The sequence below is a fragment of the Panthera pardus genome, unplaced genomic scaffold (assembly GCF_024362965.1).
Source record: "Panthera pardus isolate Hobbes unplaced genomic scaffold, ASM2436296v1 HiC_scaffold_26, whole genome shotgun sequence".
NCBI classification, from domain to species: domain Eukaryota; kingdom Metazoa; phylum Chordata; class Mammalia; order Carnivora; family Felidae; genus Panthera; species Panthera pardus.
This window is the reverse complement of record NW_026526832.1, coordinates 5,066,838-5,092,894: the sequence shown is the minus strand read 5'-3', so window position 1 is coordinate 5,092,894 and position 26,057 is coordinate 5,066,838. Positions and strand designations below refer to the sequence as shown.

The window sequence follows — 26,057 nt, the reverse complement described above, 5'->3', positions numbered from 1 at the left end:
ATTGGGCTCTGGGCTTATGGCTCGGAGCCTGGAGCCTGCTTCCGATTCTGTGTCTCCCTCTCTCTCTGCCCCTCCCCTGTTCATGCTCTCTCTCTGTCTCAAAAATAAATAAATGTTAAAAAAAAAAAAAAAAAAAGATGTTCATTAAAGATCCAGTCTCAATGGAAGAGTAATAAGCAATGTCCCTCCTGCCCGTACACAACCTGTGCTCACAGCCTCCCCCAAGTGCCACCCGCTGGTCAGCTCAGGACATCTGGCCAGCTCTCCACAAACAAACCATAGTTACTGCAAAGGAGATCGCCTTCTAAATACGCTTGTCACAGGTTGTATGCGCTTGCTTACGGTTAACTGTGGCTCGATCGACCCGGTGGGCAGTCACAGAAGCCTGAAAAGCTGCTGGTGCACTGTGTGGGGTAGAGCAGGAAGAAGGCAGAACTGGGCTAGAACCACTTGGAACTAGGAATGAGTGTGTGGGAGGAAAGTGTTTCTGTTGGACATTTCTGGATACTCTTGAAGAAAGCTGCTCCAGAGATGCTCATGATTGCTTTTCGGTGTGTGTGAGGGAAGGTGGGGAATTTTGCCCATCCTTCCTTCCTTCCTTTTTTTTTTCTTTTTTCTTTTTTTTTTTTTAACAAATGCTTATTTATTTTTGAGAGAGAGAGAGAGAGAGTGCAAGTGGTAGTGTGAGCGGGGGAGGGGCAGAGAGAGAGGGAGACAGAGGATCCGAAGCAGGCTCTGTGTCGAGAACAGAGAGCCGGATGTGGGTCTCGAACTCACGGACAGCGAGATCATGACCTGAGTCAAAATCGGATGCTTAACCGACTGAGCCACCCCAGTGCCCCTGCCCTTTCCGTTCTTTTCCTTTGGTGGAACTTTCCTCATATTCGAGTCCTGCTTATCAAGACTGTTTTCTGCATGAGAGCTAAAGGGGCCTCCCTAAGAAAGCCAACGTCTTGCTCTAGTCCGGAGAACAAACATGTGCTTGTTCCCGCCACGGTAAGGGTTACTCTGTGGCTCTGTGGAGAGTTCTAACTTGTGCAGAAACTCAGATTCTTCCGGAACTGGACAAAACTTTCTTTTTAATACTTTGTGAGGCTGAGGGACTTTTGCCAACTATCAACCTTTTCGAATCAGGGAATCGGGTAAGGATAGCAGAGCAGGGGAGACCGGATGGAGGTCCCAGGTGGATGGTGTCTTTGGCCCCGTGCTTATTATGGGTCCCAGGCCTGTGTCGTGGAAAAGATTCCTGCCCGGCCTGCCTGGGGCCAGGGCAGGCCCCTGGCATCCTTCTGTACGGTTACCAACACCAAACAGAAGGTGGAGACTGTTGTCTGAGCTGAACATCTTCTTCATTTGGAAAGGGAAAATGTCTTCTTACCCTTGACTGGGTAGCGATTTAGATACACCTACTTTTCTGTGGAATTGGTGGCCGTGGGCGCTCTCTGGAAGGAAGTGCTTGGCTTGGATTAGGAATGACTCCTCCCTTTGGCTCCCCCTTCCCTAAAGCAGCCCAGTCTGGCTGAAGAAGTGTGGTTCGTAGACAGTGGCTATGAAGCTGAATAGAGACGTGGGCACCCTGAGTCATGGTCCTATAGGAGGTCCTACAGGATAGGCATTCCACTGTGGAGAAGGGGAAAAATGAAGTTGGGGCAGTTAAGCAGAGCCCATTTTAGAGAGGAGGGAGCTTTGGAATTACTCATCCGGGGGCCACATTTATGGAAACCCCATGCCTATGGCTGCCTGAGGCTGCCGAGCTACCAGTGATCATGCTAGCAATATTCTGTGGGACAGGGGTTTGGAAGGACAGGGAAGATGGCCTGACTCTGCTTCACAGGGTCTGGGGCCTGCTCTGGAAGACTCAGGGAGGAGGACAGAGACATCTGAAGGCTCATTCACTTCTGTGTCTAGTGGGTGATGCTGGCCGATGGCCAGAGATCTCTGTTCCTCTCCGCACGCGGGACCGTGTGGTCTCCACATGGGCTTGTTTGGGCTTCCTCACGGTATGGTAGTCGGCCCTCTCTGATTGAGTGTCCTGGAAAGGGAGAGCCAGGTAGAAGCTGTCTCCTTTCTGTGATCCAGCCTGGGAAGTCATAGAGCATCACTTCCACCTTACTCTGTTGGAGCAGACACAACCCCCTGTTGGCGTTCAGAGGGAGGAAGCAGAGACCCCGCCCCACAGTGGAAGGAGTGCTGGCCACATTGTAACAAGGACATGAGAGGTGGGGAAATCTTCATGAGGCCATTTTGGGAAAATGCTGTCTGCTGCAGAGCCCAGCTGAATGACAGGGTGCTTATTTAAAGCCGTTGTAAAAGGAAATTTAAGACACCGTCCTGGCTATAAGGCATTTACGAGCCGGGGAAACACAAGGGGTATGGGTGAAGAAGACTTAAGGATAGACGCAAATCTTATAGGAGGAGGTAAATCAGTCAAAGGAGGCTTCTTAGAGAAAGCGAATCTTAAACCATCCTCACAGAAGGCAGACTCCGTGGGCTCAGACAGGTGCCCCGCTAACTGATAATGCAGGTCCCTGAGCATACGTACAGGGACAATGTGGAGACTTTTTTTGGCTTGGGTGAGCCTGTGACAGGTGTAAATGCCCTATTTACACATCCCATTCACCCAAGCCTAGATGAGGTTACTGAGGAGCATTTGACCTGTCCATGTACCAACATCTCAGATGTAGTGGAAATGCAGAACGCATTATCAGAGGTTGTATTTTCCAGAAATGATTTCTGAAATATAAGGAATTGTGATGGAAAAGTTCCAGGAAGCACAACAGTGTCTGTAAATCTGTGGTGGGAAAGAAACCATCTTCTGGGAAGCCCCCAGTCTGCAGGAACCAACGACTCTTAAAACTTTTTTTTAATGCTTATTTATTTTGAAGGAGAGAGAGAGAGAGAGCGTGAGCAGGGGAGGGGCAGAAAGAGAGGGAGACAGAATCCGAAACAGGCTCCAGGCTCTGAGCTGTCAGCACAGAGCCTGGCGGGGGGGCGAGGGCTCGAACTCATGAGCAGTGAGATCATGACCTGAGCCGAAGCCAGGCGCTTAACCGACTGAGCCACCCAGGGGCCCCTGCCAGAACCAACGACTCTTAATAAGGTGTCGTGAAGAGCCGTTTGTGGGTCAGACTGTACCACCTGCCGTCACACCACCTTCTCTGTCCTGTCTCTGGGGTCAGCGGGCACAGGAGGAACTGGCCTGTCCTCTCAGAAGCCTGCATGTCCTTGGATTGCCTGGTGGTAGCTCTTCTGTCCCTCTGCTGCCTGTCACCCACTTCTATCCTCAGAGGAGAGGAAGAAGATGAAACCAGAGGGTGTGGGTTTCTGGTTATGTCTCCTCTTTAAATAAAAATCCTAGTTAATCTAATAAGCTAGCTTATTTAGATTAATTGAAGCTTCAATCCTTTCGTCGATTGCTTTTTTTTTTAAATCTTGTTGGTAAAATATACCTAACATAAAATTTACTATTTTAACCCTTAAAGGTTTAAAAATGTACACTTCAGTGAAATTAAGTACATTCACATTCTTGTGCAACTATCACCACACCCATCTCGAGAACTTTTTCATCTTCCCAAACTAAAACTCTATACTCTTTGAACACTAACTGCTCATCCTCCCCTGCCCTGCCTCCAGCCCTTGGTAACCCGCCTTCTGTCACTGAATTTGACTAGTGTAGGAACCTCATATAAGTAGAATCATCATACAGTATTTGTCTTTTATGTCTGGGTTCTTTCACTTAGCAGAATGTCCTCAGGGTTCATCCATGTTGTAGCATGTGTCAGATTTGCTTCCTTTTTAAGGCTGAGTAATATTCCATTTGTGTGTGTGTGTGTGTGTGTGTGTGTGTGTGTGTGTGTGTGTGTGTATGTATATATAGACCATTATGTGTGTGTATACGTATATATGTGTATATGTATATATATTACACTATGTGTGTGTGTGTGTGTGTGTGTGTGTGTGTGTGTGTGTGTATACACACACACACACTTGCATTTATCTGTCAGTAGACATTCGGGTTGTCTCTGCCTTTGGGCTATTGTTAATGGTGCTGCTATATACACAAGTGTACAAAAATCTCTTTGAAACCTTGCTTTCACATCTTTTGAGTAAATACCCAGAAATGTAATCGCTGGACCGATCCTATGGTGATTGTATTTTTAGGTTTTTTTGGAGGAATCGCCATGCTGTTCTTCTGTCGATTATGTTTTAAAGTAGGAGTGTATCCTACATCTATATAGTTCTGGGTCTACTTCAAACGCTCACGGTTGTTTACCCAGGACCCAGATTCTGGAATTGAGAGCTTCCCGGGTCCTCTTTGTGTGCATCAGGAGACTTTTGGAAGCAAGGTTTGGGACTTGAGGCTCTAATCACCAGGTCTGTTTCCCAAATTCTGACAGGAGGGTCAGGGCCAAGAGCAATGGTGCTAGGCTCCTGTGATAGACGGGGGTGGGACAAAGGGAAGGGAGGAGGCGATTGTGGTTCCAGACGGCAGCAGTCGGGAGGATGGGTTCACTTAGGAGTGGGTTGGACACGAGTGTGCAGAGGAGAGGAGGAATCACTAAATCCCGTGAACCTGGTGGGAAGGCTGTGCCTCTCAGGCTGCCACAGACACCCGGGGCAGCCTGGAGCAGGGGGGCCCTTGTGTGGTAAAAGAGGGGCGTAACCCGAGGGACGCCTGGTTTTGTTTTCGTGCATCTGCGTTTTGGCTCCGGCCATCAGATCTCCCTCGTTACGATGAACAGTGTTAGAACATCCTTTCCCCCGGTTTCCACACTAACACACGCACACCCCACCTGCTCCCACTCCTGCCCTCAGACATGCTGGTTCAGGCTCCAGCCCTTGCTAGACCAGTAATTCCACGCCCGGTTGTATGGTATAGGAGAGTGTGTGGGTGTGGGTATGTGTATGTGTGTGTGAGACGTCATGTGGGGTCAGGCGCTGAGGGGTCAGGAAGTGGAGAATGACACAGTCATATTCTTCTGATGGTATAGATATACCAAGCAAGGAAGCACATCTATTGTGACCGAGGTGTGCATTTATCAACAGGTCCTGTACACATCTCATGTATTATCGTAGTGTTTTAATTTATTTTTGTAAAGTCAAGTCATTTTCACAGAGTGGAAAATTGTCTCTTGATGTTCATTCCCCACTGCTTGGCTTGAGGTTTTCGAGTGGAATCCACACAGTGGTGACAGCTGGGTAACCCCCAGAAGTGCCCTTTGCAGATAACAGCTCTCGGGGCCCCACCACCCACGCAGTGGGGAAATTGTTCCCCACTGTGTGGGTGTTTTGTTTTTTTCTTTTTCTATAAGTTTGAAAGAGAGTTTAGACGTTCTTCCCGTCTGTCACGGTGCAGCAGCCCGGAGAAGCCTGCTCCCTCCTGCCAGGAGCTCCTGGGCGAAGACGAAGTGGCTTCGAAGTGAGCATGTCACCTTTGGCTCTCGCTTCTCTGATACGACAGACAGGCCATGTAAACCAACAGCGCGGCATTTTTGCACGTGGCGCTTAGGTCCATGTTTCTAAGAATAGTCCATGGAAGCAGGGTGGGAGAGCATGAACTAGCTCCCAACGGAATTTTGTTTTGTTTCTGTTGGTTATCTTTATTTAATAAATCAGGAAGGAAGCAAAATTTCCACTGGGCTCTGTTATAGTTAAATGGAAGTTTACAGAGGTTTGACTTTTAGATGAAGCCTAATGATGTCTCTTTCCCACAACGGACTCTTTCTATCAGTTTCTAATAGGCCTTAACAAAGGCCAAATTTGGTGCCCTGTTCGGGCCTGTGCCCTAACCCTAATTTTGGAGTTACAGGTACCGACCCCTTAAAAGGCTGTCCCCTGAGGGCTGACGAGGGGATGGGAGCACTGGGGAGCTTGTGCGTGTTCAGTCCCAGAGAAGTTGACAGTTTGACAGTCCCTGTGTTGGACTTTGGAGGGCATGGCCTTACACCGAAAATGCAGACCCCATGATTAAATGTCATTCTGAGGCCCCCTTTGAGCGTTTGCTTTGAATGAGCCAGAGGGCCTAGCAAGCAGTTGAAGCGGTCATGTACTTCTGTGTTCTGATTTAGATTAGAAGTGGAGTTTGAAGTTCATAGATGAATCAGAACGCTTATTGAATGGACAGGCTGCATCAATGAACAAATGAAATTGTCATCTTGAAATACAAAGGGAGGAAAAGACAAGAAACAGGGCCATCAGGCCTGTTGGACTTTGATTTCAAGTGTTGGCAAATACCTAGCATCTCCCATTTGGAGCTGGTTTGATCTTGTGGAGACAGCTGGGAGACACTGTTGTTCTCCAAATTTTGTAAAAATAAACAAAGATGCCTTTCTGCCCTTTTTTCCCCTTCCAGGGAATAGTTGTTTCTGTCACTGGGGCTTTCTGGCCGACGGCTCCATCTGTCTCTTTTTCAGACTTCACAGTGAGGCCCTGACCAGATTTATCCACGGGGTTGCCAAGAAGTTTATTCAACCCCGATGGCATAATCTTAAAAGCAAAGCCATCTTGTGGAAGGTTGCGTTTTTAAGATAACCTTCACACAAAATGTTGCCCCTGAAAAGCAGAATGTGAATACTCACACTGTGTCTGGATTCCATGTTCTTACTCGGTGAGGTCCTTCAAGGCCACATGTATGTTTTTGGCTTCTTACAGCAGAGCTCGGCCTGGGGCTGTGGATGTGCCTGGAAGAGTGGTGGATGCTCTTCAGGGTCCGGGGGAGTCGGGGATAGACAGATGTGTCTTCCTGTGCCTCTCCCATCCCCTTCAATCCCTTGTCTGGTTTTCATTTGGCGGCCTTGTTCTCCAAAGAGATTCTGGTCCAGACTCTCAGCCATTTCCCCAGTCACACCTGCTCATCACATGTCTGTTGCCACACCCACAGGGTGATCTCTGGGGGGATAGTTTGCCTGCCAGTAAGAGGATCTTTCTCAAATACAGATCTGATTATGCCCTTCCCACTCAAAAGCTTCCATGGGCTTCCATGCTCAGGGAACAGATTTCTGACCCCAGACTTCATCTCCAACCCTCTCTCCTCAAAATTTGCAGTTCTGAGCTTCCTGCTTGTTCTATTCCTTGCTCTTACTATTTCCTTTTGAGGAATTAACTTCCGTCTTCTCTTCTGCGTTAGTGAACTCCTACTCATCCTCTAATGGCCCCTAGGATGGAAAAGATGTCACCTCATTTTCAAAAAATTGTCAAGCAGTCATGCTCCTTTCTGGTGTTAGGGCTCAGGGCTGACTTCAATTTCGTGCCTTTCTTTTCCTTTCTATATCAGGGAGCAGGGTGGAGAGGCAGACTGCATTCCTGGCCCCCCTCACCCGTGCCCTTCCACATCAGAACCTGTGAACCCCACAACCCAGCCCTTAGAGCCAAGGCCATTTGGCAAAGCTATTCTCTGTGGGTGAGTTTGGAAGGAACCGGTCAGTCTTTCTTTTTATGGCATCTCTGAGGGATGACCACTCCTTTACTTTCAAAAGGAGAAGACACCTAACTTAAATTGATCCAGAGATTTGACAAAACCCCAATTAAAACATGGAAACATAAATATAAAGACTTTGCATAATGGTAAGCCAATTCGAAAAATGACAAGCTAATTAAAAATGCATATATAAAGGCAAAAAACCTAGATTAGCCTAAAGTAAAATCTAAAAGTGACAACTTTACAGAAGAAAACATAGCTTCAGATCTTTGTGGCCTTGGGCAAGGCAAAGACTACTTCGGACACAAAGAACATAAACTGTGAAAGGAAAAGTTGGTAAAATGGATTTTATCAAAATTAAAAACATCTGCTCTGTGAAAACCACTGCCTAGAAACTAAAAGACAAGCCACAAACCAGGAGAAAATATTTTCAAAACACATATCTGATAAAGGACTCGTATCCAGAATATGTGCAGAACTCTTACAGCCCTTTAACAAGACGGCAGTTTGATAAGTGGGCAAAAATTCCTGAACTGATACTTTACCAAAGAAGAGACGCAAATGGGAGGGCAGAAGAGAAAGAAAGGAGATGGCAATAAACACATGAAGGGATGCTCGACCTTGTTAGTCATCAAGGAAATGCAAATTAAGACCACAGTGAGATACCATTACGCACAGATCAGAATGGCTTAAACACCCCCCCCAAAAGGTCCCCCCCCAAACAACAAAACACAAACCCACAAAATCCTGACAACACAGCATGAAGATGTGGAGTAACTGTAGCTCTTTTACGTTGTTGGTGGGAAAGCGAAATAGTGTGGCCACTTTGGAAGATACTTTGGTAGTTTCTTATCATGTTAAACACTGCCTTCCCATATGACCCGGCGCCTCCACTCCCAGGTAGTACTGACACAGGAGAAATGAAAACATTTGCCCATGCAAAGACTTCATGCAAATGTCTGTAGCTGCCCTGCGCGTAATAGCCGGAAAGTGGAAACGATAAGTGGATAAACGGACTGTGGCCCATCTGCACAGTGAAATATTACTCAGCAGTAAAAAGGTATCGTGTTGCGTGAAAGAAGCCAGACTTCAGAGTGCATATGCTGTGTGATTCCATTTGTGGGACATTCTAGAAAAGGGAGCACTACGGGGAAGGAAGTGGGTGGGGGGGGGTTAACTAGAACGTGACATGAAGAGTTTGGGGGGGGGGGCAGCGATAGACATATTCCAAATCTTGATAGTGAGGGTTACATGTTTTTTGCCCAAACTTGTAGAACTGTAACACCTGAAACAGGTGAATTTTACTATAATTGAATTACACCTCAGTGAACTTGAATTAAAGAGAGCTGACATTGGGGAAGGCCCTGGCCACTCTGGTGCGAGACTACCTTGTCTGAGGCCACGTTAACAGTCCTGTGTCCAGGGGCGCCTGGGTGGCTCAGTCAGTTAAGTGTCTGACTCTTGATTTCAGCTCACATCATGATCTTGCGGTTTGTGGCATGGAGCCCTGCGTCGGGATTCTCTCTCTCTCTGCCCCTTACCCCTTCTCTCTCAAAATAAATAAATAAACATTAAAAAAAAAAAAAAAAAAGTAGCCCGGTGTCCAAGTGCTTCTGGGTGTGGAATTATGTTGTGTTTCGGACGCCTGGAATGAGGCACCCATTTCTTTGTTTTGCTCACTTGATTGTTTTCAGTGAAGGTGAGTTGTGAGATGTGTAACTAACACATGCGTGAAGTTTAACTCACGGGTCTTTCTGAGGCTTTCCATGGAAACCAGTTGACAGGTGCGGCCAGAACTTTTGTCAGCTGGAGTTTTCAGATGGAAAGGTGCTCGAGCCAGGCCCTCTTAGTGGGCAGTTCAGCCTGAGGCAATTGGGTTTGACCTTATTCTTCACTCACTAGGCTGCTGCCCCTGTGGGGGGCACTGGAGGGGCTGCGGGGGCACTGGATGACACGCCAGGCTCCACTTGCTCCCCTCCGTGGAGCAGAGGTCCCCAGTGCAGGTGCCTGAGGTCATGTTCCAGGAGGCACCGCTCATCTCATCCATCTGGAAAACTCATCGGCTGGCTGGTCCCTCCCCGGAGACCCAGGGAATGGGGTGCAGCTGTTTCCAGATCTCAGCAGTGAGAGAGAGTAGTGAGAAAGCGGCTCTGCGCTCCACCCCCTGGCTTCTGAGGCGAATGTGGCAGGTGTCACCCCAACTCCCACTCGGTTGACTGCCACTGGGCACTGGGCAGGGGGCAGGGCCCCAGGCCCCCAGTGAACAGGCTGCACAGTGCGCCAGGGCAAAGCGCAGACAGAGAAACCAGCCTGGATGAAGATCACCAGCACACTCCTTGTTGTGCTGGAGGGAGTTGCCATTCTGCCGGGGCCCGGAGGCCAGCCCACAGACCATGGTCTAGCCCGGAGTCTATGACAGCCAAGCTGAGTGGGGGAAGTGCAGGGTCCTTCTCTACAATCCCTTGACTGGTGCCATAATGCCCTAGTCCAGAGGGTCACCTACAGTGAACATGCAATTGGCCTTCACCCATTTTATGGGAGGAGAGTTTACTAAGGCCCTGGTTGTGTTGTCGTTAAGTGGGAGAGGACAGAGGGGTTCTCTGATCGGCCTGACGTGTGTGTGTGGGGGGGCCTGGTTCACAGGCTGATTGTCTAAGGCTTTACTTGCAAGCTTGGCTTAAGGTTCTACATCTCTTCCTGAGGAGTGTTTCTCAAGTTTTAACGTACAGTTAACTTGGCAAGATGTAATCTTTAGGCTCTGTGAAGCTAGCCACAGAAAGTTCTAGATTTACTTCCTTCCAGTCACCAGGGTGTCGCATTGGTAGGTAATTTTTCCTGTATGAATGACATTTTGGCCTCTTACGTGGCTCAAACCATCTCTGCATCAGGAACTTTCGATACACAGAGGACTGGGCCTGCGGAGGACCTGAGGGGTCTCCTGAAGGGGGCAGCACATATACCACCTGCTGCGGGTCCAATGGGAAAGGAATCACGCGAGGCAGCTTTTTAAACTTTTTCCTGAGGTGTCTTATCACTTAGCTTTTGCTTCCTGCTGGGGTCGGTAGAGCCTCGAGTGCCATATAGAGAAGGAAATATGTAAATTCACACTCCCGAGTCTTTGGTAAGGTAGACGTGACTGCTTGTCACGGTGGCTCTTTATGTTACACAAGACAGCTTCCACTTCCTTAGAGTTTGCGGTGGGTGGGGACGGCGAGGGGGTGTTAGCGGCACGGAAGGAGCCACATTTATATCCTCACGTGTAGGCATCTGCAGATGTCCCCAGCACTGCCACCACACTCCCCCCCGCCCTGGGAACGACTTGCTCCCTTGTTCACGTTCCCAACTGGGCTGGCCTCTTACATGGTGGTGCATCTTACAGTTATTTATCTACACTCCTCCTAGACCAGTAGTTTTCACCTGGGGAATTTTGTCCCGTAGGGACACTCAGTGATCTTTTTGGTTGTCCCCGCTGTGGGGAGGGTGCCACTGGCGAGCAGTGGGTAGAAGCCAGGGACGCAGCTAACCTGCAATGCACATAGGATAGCCTCTCACTGCAAAGAATGATCCCGCCCAAAATGTGAACAGTCCCAGGGAGGAGAAATGCTGTCCCAATGGAGCGCTTCTCAAGGTCTGTACAGGACTTTTTAAAAAGTTTTTATTTATTTATTTATTTATTTATTTATTTATTTATTTATTTAGAAAAAGAGAGAGAGAGAGAGAGAGTGCATGGGAAGGGCAGAGAGAGAGGGAAAGAATGAGAATCCCAAGCAGAATTCCACACTGTCAGTGCAGAACCCGATCCTGGGCTTGAACCCACGAGCCGTGAGATCGTGACCTGAGCCAGAACCAAGAGTCGGAGACTTAACTGACCGAGCCACCCAGGTGCCCCAGATCTACACAGTTATTTATTCCTCTTTCAATCTTGATGGCTTGGCAGTTATCAATCGCATGTGCAGTCAACAGAGATTGAATCAAATCTGTTGTTAAGAGGCTCACACGCTGTGTTGGCTCTGTGTTGACAAAATACTCCCCTGGAAACCTCTTTGTTCTCTTTGGTTTGCCTGTTTGTTTCAACACAGAAATCAAATCAGCTTTCAATTAATCATGCTAATGGGCCGGAGAGCATGTAGCCTCTCCTAAATGGTGTATCACCCAGAATTGATTTTTGGTTGTCTAGGCAATGAGAGAGAGGCACAAAATCAACAGACTCGTTTGTCCCTCTCTGGAGCCAGCCCTCTTCCAACCCTAGTTGGGCTTTCATTGGAGACACACGGGAGGGCTCTGCCCTGTTGATAATCCACAAGGTGTGACAGGTAACTGGAAGGCAGTTGGTTATTGTACCTTGACAATATTTCCAGGCTTCTTCTCACCTTTGCCCCCTTATAAAATCTTAAAATGAGAAACAAATAAAATCCGGGACACTGAAAAAAAATTCCCGTTGAATGTAAAATCATTCATGTGTTCATTCAACTGGGATTATTGGGATTATTCAACTGGGATTATTGGGATTATTGGGATTATTCAACTGGGATTATTGGGATTATTCAACTGGGATTATTGGGATTATTGGGATTATTCAACTGGGATTATTGGGATTATTGGGATTATTCAACTGGGATTATTGGGATTATTCAACTGGGATTATTGGGATTATTGGGATTATTCAACTGGGATTATTGGGATTATCTACCATGAGTGAAGTTGAAACCATACCACATCTACCTCGGGTGACTCCCGTGGGAATACTGTATGGTAGGGGTGATAATGGAAGTGTTCAGTGTAGTAAGGCATGAATGTATATATATGTGTGTGTGAGGGGTGGGGGTTGTGTAGTTGGCCATGCCAGGTTCCACAGGACGGGCTGGAGGCAACTTCTGGAGGAGGAAGAGGAGCTTGGCAGGCAGATGGGCAGGTGGAGAATATCATCAGCATTGTCAGTACAAATTCTAGAACCCCCTCCCGTCTGTAGCTGTTTGTGACTGTCCAGGCAGAGACTTGCTGTACCCTCGTGAAGGATGCAGGACGTGATGGTTTTAAGCCAAGTGGATGTGGGGATTTGAACTCATGTCTCACCAAAGTGTGTGACACCGCTGGGAGTCCCGGGGATGATTTCGTGTGGCTTACAGCTGTGATCTAGCCTCAGGCTCTTGTTTGCTGGTCACTTGCAGGGGCCAGGGCCTGGCGGGAAAGCAATTCAGTCACGTTTGGGCTGGAAGGGACAGCTAATGCTGATGGAAACTTCTGTTTGAAATACATCCACTTAGGGGGCGCCAGGGTGGCTCAGTCAGTTGAATGGCCGACTCTTGATTTCGGCTCGGGTCATGATCCCCAGGGTCATGAGATTGAGCCTGGCGTTGGGCTCTGTGCTGATCGTGGAGCCTGCTTGGGATTCTCCACCACTGGCCTTCTGTCCCTCCCCTGCTCACTTGAGCAACTCTCTATCTCTCTCTCTGTCTAAAAATAAATAATAAAATACATTTACTTAAGTAGAAGCTGAGTAGATACATGGAAGAGTGTTAAGAAGACTTCAGGCAGTGTGATGATGTGACAGAAACCGTGGAGGGCCATCCATGTGGCCGTGGTCTGGAAAGCGCCCGCTCAACCTCAGGGGAGAGGTGGCCCTCCTCAAGTGATCCAGGAGGGGCCAGAATTTTCTGAGTTTTCATACCCTCACTTGAGAAAAGGGAGGGAGGCAGGCAGTGGTTCCTGTCCCACTGGTGGGGATCGAAGATTCTGAGACCACTGCTCTGCTCAGCCTGCCCCTATCCCCAATCCATCACACCTGATGGTCAGACCGGGTGGGGGCTGAGGGGTAGGGAGCTACCAACCTGTGTTCAGGAAACTTTCCCATTTGAGAGAGCTGACTAACCCCAAGGGGCCTATGTTGTCCGAAAGGAAACCATTCGGGATCTTCTTTTTTTTTTCAAATGACAATTTTAAATTATTTTTTATTGTGGTAAAAAAGCACATAAAACCTACCATTTTAACGATTTTAAAGTTTGTTTTTGAGATAGTACGTGCGTGCTTGTCTGCACGAGTGGGGGAGGGTAGAGATGGGGAGAGGGGGAGAGAGAGAATCCCAAGCACTTTAGCACAGAACCTGACACAGGGCTTGATCCCACGACCCTGGGATCATGACCTGAGCTGAAATCAAGCCGATTAACCGACTGAGCCACCCAGGTGCCCCACCATCTTAACTGTTTTAAAGTGTACAATTCAGCGTTGTTTAATACATTCACAAGGTTGTGCCACCATCACCGTTGTCTGTTTCCAGAACATTTTTTTTATTGCAGTATAATTGACATCCAAGATTCTAATAATTTCAGGTGTACATTATAGTGATTCAGTCTTTTTAGTCACATGTCCTCTGTGATGAAAATAGGTAGGAAAAAAAAGGAATGTTAGGTGTTGGAGACCAAACTGCTCATAAAGAGGGAAATTCGTTCCTTTTTTTTTTTTTTTTTTTTTTTGTATACCCGAAAGCAAGGGTAGAAGAATAAAACAGCGATTCTGCAAGTTGCCAACAGTTACTGTGAACCTTAAAACCAGTCTTGGTGTGGATGAAATGGCACTGTGCAATGATGCTTTAAATGATTCGCTGCATGCTTTCCCATTTAACTCTCTCAATCCCTAAGATGGGCATTACTGATTCTGTCTTGTAGACGAGGATGTTAATGCTCAGGAGGTTGAGGGATTTGTCCGAGACCACAGAGCCACTTAATAGAGATCCTGCACTTTCCAGTATACTGGGAGCCCCCACTGACCTGGGCATAGCTATGAATATGAGGGTCTGGTGGAGGAAAAGCTCCAAACAAATCAAAGAGCAACTTTCCTGGAGAGGATACCAGGAACTATCTGATTGGCTGCCAACGAACTAAGATGTACAATGTGTGCTATAAAACAAGAAAGAAGATCCTATGTACTGAGGGGAAACGGAATATAAATCTCAACTTGTCCGTGGGATTACAATATTCACTTTACTAAGACTCAAATGATGCAGCTAAAACTGGTAATTTCTCTACATGTCAGCCTTCATCCATTCTTTTCTTCGTTGGTTGAACAGTTATTTTGTAACAAGTAGGATGCCTTTAGTTATGAGTAACAGGAAACCCTGGCTCAACTGTTTTAAACAGTAAGTGGGTTGTTTTCTCACTTAATGATTCCTGAAGTGAGGCAGTTTCAGGGTGGTTATTTCAGTAACTCAATGACATCCTCAAAGGACAGGGTTGCTTTGATCTTTCCTCTCTGCAGCCCTCAGCAAATTAGTTTTGTCTTTGGCTGACTCCCTCATGGTCACAAAATGGCTGCTGAGGTTCTTGCTGTCACATGCGGATACAACAAATTTTAGCAAAAGAGGAAGACCCATCTCTTCCTATATGCCATTTTGTAGCAGCATGGGAGCTTTTCTTTTTCCAGAAACCCTTCGGGAGACATCCCCCCTTCTTTCATTGGCCAGATAAACCATCCGTCCAGCCCTAAGGCTAACAGAAGCAAGGGGAATTGGGATGACTATGACTGGCTTAGTGAAGCACAGTGGCTCCTTAGAAGAGGGTGAATTACATGAACAAAATTGGGATTCCATTACTAAGGAGAAGGGAGAGGAGGTGGATCAATGCCTGGAAATACTGCTACGTATTTAAAAATTATATTGATTACAGAAATTTTCACACACAAGGAGAAATAGCAGAGTGGAGTCCCAATTACTCATCTCCCGATTTCTATAGTTGCCAGCATTTTGAAAATTTTAGTTTATTTCTATATTGCCTTTCATCTCCTGCCGAAGTATTTTGAAGCAAATCCCAGACATATCATTCTTTAATGACTCCGTGTGTATACTGAGTACCTTCTCTATGTCTAGTTACAGATCCAAAGAGAAATGCCATTTCAGGGGTAAGCTATCAGTAAAGACCTGAGCTGGTATTAACTACTTTTTGCCAACAAGAAAAGACTAAACTCCCCAAAACAAAGGAAAACGCACCCTCCATGGAGCAGAGTTTTCTCCAGAGCTTTTGTTCTGGCCGCATCTGGAATCCTTGGGATGTCAGGGAACAGGTGTCCTGCGAGGTTTAGGTGGGGGGGCAAGGGGGCTGCCCTCTTAGTCACACATGGAAGGTGAGTGGAAGTTCGCCATCTCGTTTGTCATTTCCACTCTCAGGCGGATGAGGTGAATGCTTTCTAAGAGTGGGTTTTGATTTGATGACACCTGTTTCTGCATGTTAATAGATTTCTGGGGTAAGACAGAGCCTGGTGATGTCACCTGCAGGTGTGTGAGCCTGTGGTAGCGGTCTGCTGCTTGGCATTTGTTTCACAAGGCATTGCTAGCCACATCTGTCCTCAGCTGTGAGGGCATATTCAACAGCCAGCTGAAGAAAGAGGTGTTTTTAACCAGAACAGAAAGTCAGCTACAACAAGCTGACTCTGGGCTGGGTTGTAAACACATGTACTTTCCCTATGGCTCTAGCTCATTTCGTTCAGTTATGGAACAAAATACAAATGTTATTTCTTTAAAATATCACGGTGGCAGTAAGGGTACATTTCCATGCACCCTTTTCTGAGTTTCTTGAGGCCACCTGTTTTATGATAAGTTTAAAAGACCCCTCTTCCTCCGTGTGCATGAAACAGGAAGCCTGCCTTCTTATTTTCCTTCAGTTTTTCAACATTTGCCCCTTTGACGAGAGTTCACATGCCTCAGGAGGGGCGGTACCTTTGTATATCACATAAAAATAAATTCACCATTTCTGCAAATGCAGTTCTCCATTTCTACCCGGCAATTAAAGGTCAGATTGCAAAGCTGGATCAGTTATAGGTCCATGTTCAGTATATACTCAACCTGAGCTGATTTTATCTGCCTGGGCTTTGTAAAATGTTACTATTTGCACAGTGATTAAAAACAAAAGTCTTTTGCATAACTATATTTGAAAAAAACCTTAAAAAAAAAGAGAGAGAGAGACTGGAGTAATGACATGAAATAGTGCCATTTGACTTGATGCTCGTGTAGTTCAGGTGGCTTTTTAGCAGTTGCACCGTTCTTCGCGGAGCTTTCTAGAATGTGCATGTTGTGGTTGGGTGCCCTTTGTTTCACGCGCTGTGCATTTCGGTGCTATGTGAGAATCCATCCGACCCCAATACATTTTATTTGACATGCACAGCTGGGTCGCTGGAGCACAGTCCAGGCCATTAAAAAGAATGCAAAAGAAAACACAGACAATCTATTCATCAGAACCCTGTGAAAGGAAGGCTTTCTGGGCAGGCTCTGGCAGGAACGCACCTGGAGGAAGGAGAGGAGGGAAACCAACCGGGCGCCCAGGGAGCAGGGAGGAGGAAACGCAGCTGCCGTTGACCTCTGATGCTGCGCATGGCCGGGGGCTTGGCCAAAGGTGAAACCCGATTCCATTTCCAACTGGTGGAATCTTACTTTAGGATGCTCCGCACACAGGAGGCTTGGATGACGGGACTGAGGTCTTACTTGTCAGTGCTGGTCTATGCTCACCGGGCACTTGGTGCTCAGTGGCAACCCGGCCAAAGGCATGTGCGAAGCTCACTTTGCATCTGAGGTTCCTGACCTGCCAGACCGTGCTGGATCTCCCCAGACACCCCTCAGGCTCCCCAAGGAAGGAAGAGAGGAGGCAGCTTCTGGAATCCTTGGAAAGCTTTTCTTTGGCCACAGGATGTTCTAGTAACCTCAACCCGGTTCACAGCCTGCCTGGCCCCCAACCCCCTCTTCCTCTTCCTACTTCCTATTTGTGATTTTGCAGCGGTGGCTTCACACTTTGCTCTTTTGTCCAGCGCAGCCAGCTTTCCATTTTGCGTGCATATGTGAGGTTGTCACCCGAACAGCCATTTTGTATTTTTGCCTAAAGGCTCTCCCAGGGGAGGGTCCCTCACCTCCTCAGCTGCACCTTCTCACTGCAGCTGGCATGTCTGTGTCACCTTAGTTACTCAGGCCTTTTCAGGGTGGCCACTCTAAGCCTGGTCTGGGCTGAGACATGGCTTGTGGTCCCCAGCTTGCTCACGGGTCTTTGGAGAACATCACTGTGTCTTTAACTCAAGGTCATGGATCTTGGTGCGAAGATGGAATTTGGGGGGACCTAAGAGCCTTCCTCTTGGTCCAGAACTCCACACAGGTCTGCGCTGCAGAGACCAGGAGCTTTGGAGAGACAGACACACAGACAGACTTGGGTCCAAGCTTGGTTCCTCCACTCTACAGGTGATTCTGTGCAAGGCAAGCACTTCACAGAGACCCTGGCAAAGAATACCCAGGAAGTGCGACTGGCTCTGTCTCCATCTTGGGGACCACACATGGAGTTGGTTGATTACATTATCCCCCCCTTTTACCCAGTGACTCCCCCGTTCTTCCCACCTGGAAGTGAGTGTAACTCTATAGAATCAGAACCCATGGTAAATTCAGAGCCCATGGTAACAAGATGTTTCTTTTTTAATGGCTCTGTTTCAGTATTGATTTTTGCAAAATGTTCCTAGTTCCCAAGTGAAACAAGGTTCCAGACTCATAAGGCATTTTCAGAAAGCTCTTATTTTCTTTTAGGTTGCTTATAAAGCTCAATGAAATTCTACAGCACATTAAAGCAATTAAAAAACAAAAACAAAAAACTTTAGTCTAGGACTAAGGTCCTTGACAAATATGGCTTGACAAGACTGACATAAAACTAAGAGCAACCAAAACCCACACCCTCTGAAAATACTCATGGCTTTTCCGGTCGGGATGGCCATTCAAGGTGTCCTTTTGGTTCGCTGACCTCTGAGAACGACCAGAATGAACGTGGCTCCCTGGCTCCCTTCGGTGCTTCCTTGATTCCCTCCCCCCGCCCCCCACAACCTTCCTTACATACGTTCTGCTTCTTGACCTGGAACGGGAAACTCAACATGTAACCCTGGCTATGTTATTAAATTGTAAACTTTTAAATTCACCCAGGGCGGTTGATGGGAACTTCAAAACACAGGGTGAAATTCTGCTCTTATAAAGACGGAACAAAAGCGCTCTGTCTCTTGGAGGTCACTAATCCGGTGTTTGCACCTTATTGTCACTACGTAATGTCTGAAAAACTTGGAATTATTTCCAATTAGGGGGTTTAAGTGGATCCTGCTCTCTGAGCCGTTGACCCCTCTTGTTTGTTTAGCAGGATTTTCTCACTGGTCTTCACCTTGCTGCACATTGTTCTGCTGTCAGGGCGTCTGAACTGCTCCGGGTGACCCCTGCAGAAGTGTCCGTGTCGTGAGGCTCAGGAGCTGTTGTGAATTTTGTGATGACAGATGGCAGAGGCATAAAAGGCACCTCCATGGGCTTTCTGAAAGGGGATTTGGGTTCTCAGAATCTTTTTTTCCGTCTCCGTTCTGGAGGCACCGCTGTGATTGCTGTCAGGGCGGCGAGGCGGCCCGTTTAGAGTCGCGAGGCCTCGGAGACTGAGAACCCTCGCGTGTCCACGCACACCCGCTCCCGGACACACGCGTCCCTCGCAGGCAAGCCTCAGCAGATCTGAAGGTCTCAGCCACTTGCCTGCTTGGAAAAGCAGGTTCTTCCCTGGCAGCTTGGCACCCCGAAGCCCTGGGGTTTCATTTGACAGGCATTTCACCTGGTTTCTGGAGATTAGAGGGCCAGGGTTATCAAGGAGAGCAAAAAAAGGGGGGCCTCTGTGATTCTGCGTATGAAATGGACGTCTGTAACTGGCCGCTTTCTAGGCTCTGGCTGAGATTTAGAGCCCGGGGCCGTTTCTCACGGCTGAGGAAAACCCCACAGGCTCTCAGAAAAGAGTCACCTACGGTGGAGAGGCTGTGGCCGGCTCCCGGCCAGCCTGAAGGCGCAAGTAGATCTCTGTTGCCAGTGTTTACACGTGAGCAGACATTCTGGATCGCTGGCTTCTTTGGAACACCGGGCCGGCCAGCAGCACCCTGGCCCCATCCCTCATGGCAGCCTCCAGCTGGAGCCCTGTAGCAGCCGCCTCCTCTGATAGCTCACACTCACTAGTTTTTTGTTTCTTTTTAAAAAAAAAAAATTTTTTTTTTTTAATGTTTATTCATCTTTGAGAGACAGAGCAGAAGCAGGGAAAGGGCAGAGAGAGGGAGACACAGAATCCGAAGCAGGCTCCAGGCTCTGAGCTGTCAGCACAGAGCCCGACGCGGGGCTCGAACTCACGGACCGCGAGATCATGACCCGAGCCGGAGTCGGACGCTCAACCGACTGAGCCACCCAGGCGCCCCTAGTTTTTCGCTTCTTCTTACCTCCAGCCAACTGAACTCATTTCCCTGACTAACCCCTGGAGGCATTTGAGTTCGCAAAGCTCCCATCGGTGATAATCTTTTCAGAGAAACTGAAACGTAAACATGTGACAAGAACCTTTAGAATCCATCCTAATAAAACAATCCAAGACGCAGGAAGCATTTATGCTACAAAGACGTCTCCCTCCATTATTCATGTTAAACAGAATGGGACGCCACGTAACAATGGGAGTGGTTAACTAAATTCTGATGCGCTCCCATAATGGAGTATTACGCGGCCATGAAAGTGTTGCTTACTCAGAATTCTTAATAACACAGAAGGATGCTTACATTATATCATGTTGGATTTAAAAAAAAAAAAAAGCCAACATCAAGTTGTTTTTGCAGTACACGCTCCTCTTATCTCCCAAAATGTGATAGCAGTTATCAATATGCATAAACTAAGACCAGAAGGAAATTTGTCAAAATATTAACAGCATTTGCTTCTTAGCAACGAAAATACCCGTGATTATTTCCTCTTTATTTTATTCTGGGCTTTCCACATTTTCTACAACGAATGTGCATAGCTTTTATATTTAAAAAAAACATTAAAGCTTAAAGAAAAAACAGAAACCTAGAAGATTAGGAGGTTTTCCCTGAGTCTCGACTGGGTGGTGAAAAGGCAGGAGCCAAACTCAAGTTTCCCATTTCTGATACCGATAGGGACTTGGCCCACTCCTGATGGTCAGGCTACCTGCAGCTGTGCACCTGGGATTTAGGGCCCCATGGATCTCGCTTTATTTGTGCGTGCTCATCTGTACGGGGAGCATGTGTAGTTGTATGTCCTTTGTTTGCCTTCAGTTTCACCGTCATGAACAACCTTCGAGAACCAGACACCTGTGCCCCTTCAGTAGGTATTAGACCTCGTTTAGATGTAACACCATGCTGGGCGAGCTTCACGACTGTGTGATCTGTGGGCGAATTTCCTTGGGGGCGCACCTAGGCTAGGTCTTCTCCAATTTCTGTTATTCCTCCCTCTTTGCTTCTTCTCCATTGGGGAGGACAAGTCACAGCAGCTCAGGTCCCTTCATTGAGGCAGGGAAGTGATGATGCAAAGAGCACCCAAGTATACCCATTGACTTTGCACCAAAATAGCAATGGTTTCAGCGAGCACCTTGAGGTCTGAAGACCTGAGCCCCCTTCCCAATTTCTGTCACTGACTGCTTTAGCGAGCCTGGGCAATCTGTCCTCTCTCAGGGCGTCTCCCGTACTGTCAAATGGGAAGGAGAATATTTTATGTTGAATGACTTTCTCTAGGGTGTGTGGGAGATGTCTGATGGGACCCTCAGGAAAGGTTTTCATGGTTCCTGAGGAGGAGTCCCCAGAATTGAACACAAGACGATCTATCTCCACCTTGCAAGGGTGGGCTCACGTTTAACTAAACACACAGGGACCCAAAGCTTTTCATTCTTGTCAGCAAGAAATTGAGTATTCCCTTGATCCAGAAAGCCAAGGCAGACCCACCAGAACATTCTATCCCTGTAGACATGTCCTTGGGAGGTCCAATTCTTTTTCAGGGCGGCTGAGTTATTGGATCTTCAGAAGTGCCTCGCACCTGAGGGAATATGAGGCTTTCCTACCCACGTGGGAGTAGTCTTTTCAGGGGGATCAAATGCTTGCTCACCTTAGCTGTGACTGTCTCTCCCAAGGAGAGAGCACTGCCAGTGGCCTCCAAAACGCAGCCCCTGTAGTGTTTCCCAGGCTGAGCATCTTTCCCTTGCAACGTGGCTGTGCAGTTAATCAGGCTTTCACTGACTATAATACAGCACCACTTTTGGCCCTGCGCCTGGAGAGACTGGAAAGAAAGCTGGCTCACCTGATGGGAGCTCCAGGGTTGGGTGGGCATTAGTGGTTTCATCCCAAGCCGCTTTGCACCCAGGTTCTTGGGTTCGTGGTCAACAAAGCTTGCTCTGATCAGGCACCTGGTAGTCAGCGTCTCTAGCACCTGGGGTGGATGTGCCGATAGGGACCTCAGAGCAGTCATGTGAGCGAGGTGTCGAGGTAGGCAGCTGCCTCCCTGCTCTGCTGACTGGCGGTTCAATTTCTCTCATAATTCTGGAAGGAAGGTGGATGATTTCTATTTTTTTTCACGTTTCTGAAAGGACTTCTAAAACCGGGGACTTCAGGAGACTTTTTGGTTGCTGGGGAAACTGATACGAAGTGGAACCATGGGAATCAATATCCAAACACCTAAATTCGTCTGCTGAAAAATAGAATTGTTTGTTTCCAGTAGGCAATGGTGAAGGGAGGAATGAGGCACCCTCGCCCTGGGTCCCTGTCCCGTGGCTGGCACGGGGTCAGAGCAGGACAGCGTTGTGTGCAGGGTGGGTCTGCCTTTTCAGATCTGCCTCCAAACGCTTTTGTTTCTACTTTACCTTAACTTGTGTTTCTACACTGTTGAAGTACGGCCCGATTTCACATTCTGAAACTAAGAGTGTATCTCTCAGTGCTGTGAAGAAAAGACTGTTTCAGAGGAGTGATGATGTGCCTTTTATTTTGAGCCCATTGAGAAGAATACGATCTAAGAGGCATTAACGGAATGAGCATTTGTTGTATTTCAGGATGATTGTATCTGTTTTTAAGTTTTGATTTTTTAAAAATTTTTTTTAACGTTTATTTATTTTTGAGACAGAGAGAGACAGACCATGAACGGGGGAGGGTCAGAGAGAGAGGGAGACACAGAATCTGAAACAGGCTCCAGGCTCTGAGCCATCAACACAGAGCCTGACGCGGGGCTTGAACTCACGAACGCGAGATCATGACCTGAGCCGAAGTCAGACACTTAACCGACTGAGCCACCCAGGCGCCCCTAAGTTTTGATTTTAATGTGCAACTTGGAGCCCCTTCTTACTCTAAAATTCAGTCTTCCTTGCAAACCCCGCCCCCATTCTGGACCCCTTCCCTGAGGTCGCCACATCCACAATTTAATGTGTATGTTTCTGGATGATTTGTATGCATTTATCCATTTGTGCGTGGAGATAAATATATAGGTTTATTTATGTGGGTGTGTAGTTTTGCACACAAGTGATAGTGTAATCTGTACCTTGTTCTGTAACTTGTTTTTTCCACAGAACACTATATCTTAGACAACATTCCATATCATGGGAAAAAGATCTGCCTTGTTTTTAACTGCTGACACATATTTTATGGTAGATTCACTTAACCCGCCCCCTCTTGGTAGATAGAAAATGATTGTATTTCTCAGGGTATCTAAGTGAAGCTCTGTTTCACATTTTTTTTCCCTCCCCAGAGTGGTAGGTACTATTTTTTTTAAATGTTTGTGTGTTTGTTTGTTTATTTATTTTTGAGAGAGAGACAGAGAGCAAGCGGGGGAGGAGCAGAGAGAGGGAGGGAGAGAGAGAATCCCAAGCAGACTCTGCACCACCAGCACAGAGCCCGAAACGAGGCTCGAACCCATGAACCACGAGACTGTGAACTGAGCTGAAGTCCAACACTTAACCGACTGAACCACCTAGATGCCCCCTATTTTTTTTTTTTTTAAGAAAGGAAACACTGAAGAAAGACTGATTCACCATTGCAAGAGAAACAACCAGGCTTGTCTCTTGTCTGAGACTGAGAGGGTCCAGGGCTGAGGCGTGGCACCTGATTTGTGGTCAGCAGGGCGTGAGGCGTCACGGCAGCGGTGGAGGCCTGCGCCAGGCATGGAGGGGCAGCAAGGAGGACCATGCAGCCGTCTGAAGACGGAGTTGGGGCTTGCCAGGGTGGCTCAAACAGAAGGAACGTCTTTGAGTTGAGGGGGCAGAAACTCAAGGTGGCCGTTGTCCTTTTGCCTGTCTCTTCGTTCATTCACTCACTCAGCATAAACTGTCCCAAGCCCAGGCGAGGCGCTGGGGACCCCATGGTGCCGGAGATTCTATCCTTCAGAGCCTCCCGTCTGGTCACAGAGAAGGATGTGCACAGATGTGGTATATGAATGGCTGCCTCAGGTGTCGGGGGAGGAAGGCCCCACGGACGCTTGTCTGGCCTTGAAGGACAAACAGGGCTTTGCAGAGTGGACAAAGGAAGGGTCAGTGGGATGGCCGAAGCCCGTGTGGTTGAAGAATAATAAGGCCAGGAGGGGCAGAGGAGGGAGGCGAGGGAACTGGCCAGGAGGCAGAGCAGGAAGGGGTTGAGAACGCAGAGCTGGGGTTCTGCCTTCAGCCGGTCTCAGTAACCGGGGGGAGAACTAGCACCTGATTTACTCCTGGAGGAAGAGGCACGGGGGTGCAGAAATTGACGTGCTGGAGCAGGAGAGGTGGAGGCTGGGCTTCAGACCGGGGCGTGTTCCTCTGTGCATCTTTCTGTGTGTCCCATCTGTCGATCCTTAGCACTTCCAGAGGACTTGTTCTGTTCCAGATTCCGGGAACCCAGTGACTAGTAAGATGCGGCCCCCGATCGGTAGGGATCTATAGGCCGTGGATGGCGTCTTGCCCAAAGTAGGTACCCGTTCACCTTTGATGAGGGACGAGTCAGTGCTCTGAAAGGGAGCCAGGCTCTAGACTATAGCAGGTGAAAGAGGGGAGAGGCCAGAAAACAGGGCCGCCGCTGGAGGAGGACTGGGAGAATCTGGAACTGAGAGGAAGGAGGGAGGGAGGAAGGGACTGGCTTGCCAGGAGGAGTAGACAGGAAATGGGAAGGTGAGCAGTTCTGGGTAGGGGGTGGGGGACAGAGAAGGATTTCTTTTGAATCCTAGGGTCAAAAGAATCTTTGTGACTTACAGACTGGAGGAGGAATAATGAGTACTTTTTGATATATAGCAAAAATTCAATTCCCCATGTGAATGCCATGGAACTGATTTATTTACACTTGTATAATTTTCTGTTGACTGAATTTGTAAAGAATTTCACGTGGTCAGTGGAGAAAAGGTAGTTTAGCTTCAGAATTGTTTTAAACATAAAGTGACAGCAAAATCATAAAGACAGTTTCTAATTTTTTTTTTTAATGTTTATTTACTTTTGAGAGAGGGAGAGAGACAGACAGAGTGTGAACAGGGGAGGGGCAGAGAGAGAGAGGGAGACACAGAATCCGAAGCAGGCTCCAGGCTCCGAGCTGTCAGCAGGGAGCCCGATGCGGGGCTTGAACCCACAGACCGCGAGATCATGACCTGAGCGGAAGTCAGATGCTTAACTGACTGAGCCACCCCGGGCGCCCCCATAAAGACAGTTTCTAAATGAAACTTATTTTAAAAGCTTCAGTTTTTATGGTTGCTTTGCCTGGCTTTGTCATTTTCCCGAATTCCTCCAGGCCCACCATTTGTGTCACTGGAGCTTTTTCTCCAGAGCTGGGGCCTATGAATCCTGGTTTAAGAGTGGTTGGTGCCCCTCTCTCCCTCCTGGGAAAAGAAGCCAACCATCAACAGTAAAAAATAAGGGATTGGTTTCCTTTGACCCAGATGCTCTTCCGTATCAAGCCAGTGCCTCCCTGAGGGAATCTCACCTCTGTGGGTTTTCAGATAACAACCACAGAACCTGGAATGGGTATTGCATCACTTCCTCTGTATTCTTTTGGTCGAAGCAAGCCTGAGGCCTGCTCCGATCAAGAGGAGGGGAAATAGAGGCCCTCTCTTGCTGAGTGAGAGCCAAGAATGTGTGGCTATCTTCAACTTGCCCCGCAGGTACAGTTTGGGCCTGCCCCAGGTTGGAGAGGTGCCTAGCTCCTGGTCTCATGGGTGGATGAAGGGAGGTGAACCCTGCAGATCGGCAGGCCTCTAGGAGAGCCGTGTGTCATAGGCCCCCTACCCTGGGCTCCAGGAGGCAGAGGGTCGCCGTGGCTCTGTTTGCCTTAAGTCCTAGTCAGAGGCCCGAGTTTCAGTTCTTTGGAACAACGAGTGACCTTGTGGCATCTCTGTTAGCCTGGCTTTTGGAAACCCTTGGTATGTGGATGTTGTAGAGGGGAATGGAGGGAGGGGACAGTTTGTTGGTTCACCTCGGAACTTCTGGACAGTGAGACCTTGTTCCTTGCTCAGTTCCAGGACATGTCTCCAAGGAGAGGAGGGAGGGATTCTCCATGGGACTTGTGGGGATAGTGGCAGGTTCCCTAAATGACAATCAAAATATTTTTTACTTTCTTAAAAATTTTTTTTTCATGTTTCTTTACTTAGAGAGAGACAGACAGACAGACAGACAGACAGACAGAAAAGCCCAAGCAGGCCGTGCGTTGATGGCAGAGGCTTGAACGCACGAACCATGAGATCATGACCTGAGCTGAGATCAGGAGTCCGACCGTGACCTGAGCTGAGATCAGTCAGTCACCGGCTGAGCCACCCAAGCGCCCCAGTTTTACTTTCATAGTAGAAATTCATGTAGCGTTTTTGCGTTGCCTTTTCTGTCTGCATTGGTTTGAATATAAAACAAAGGTTTTAAATTGCTTG

At 47.9% G+C, this 26,057-nt stretch overlaps 1 protein-coding gene across 1 annotated transcript in view; it reads left to right on the top strand.

The window, feature by feature from the left end:
• ACOXL (acyl-CoA oxidase like) overlaps positions 1-26,057 on the top strand; it is a 338,167-nt gene that overhangs the window by 91,616 nt on the left and 220,494 nt on the right.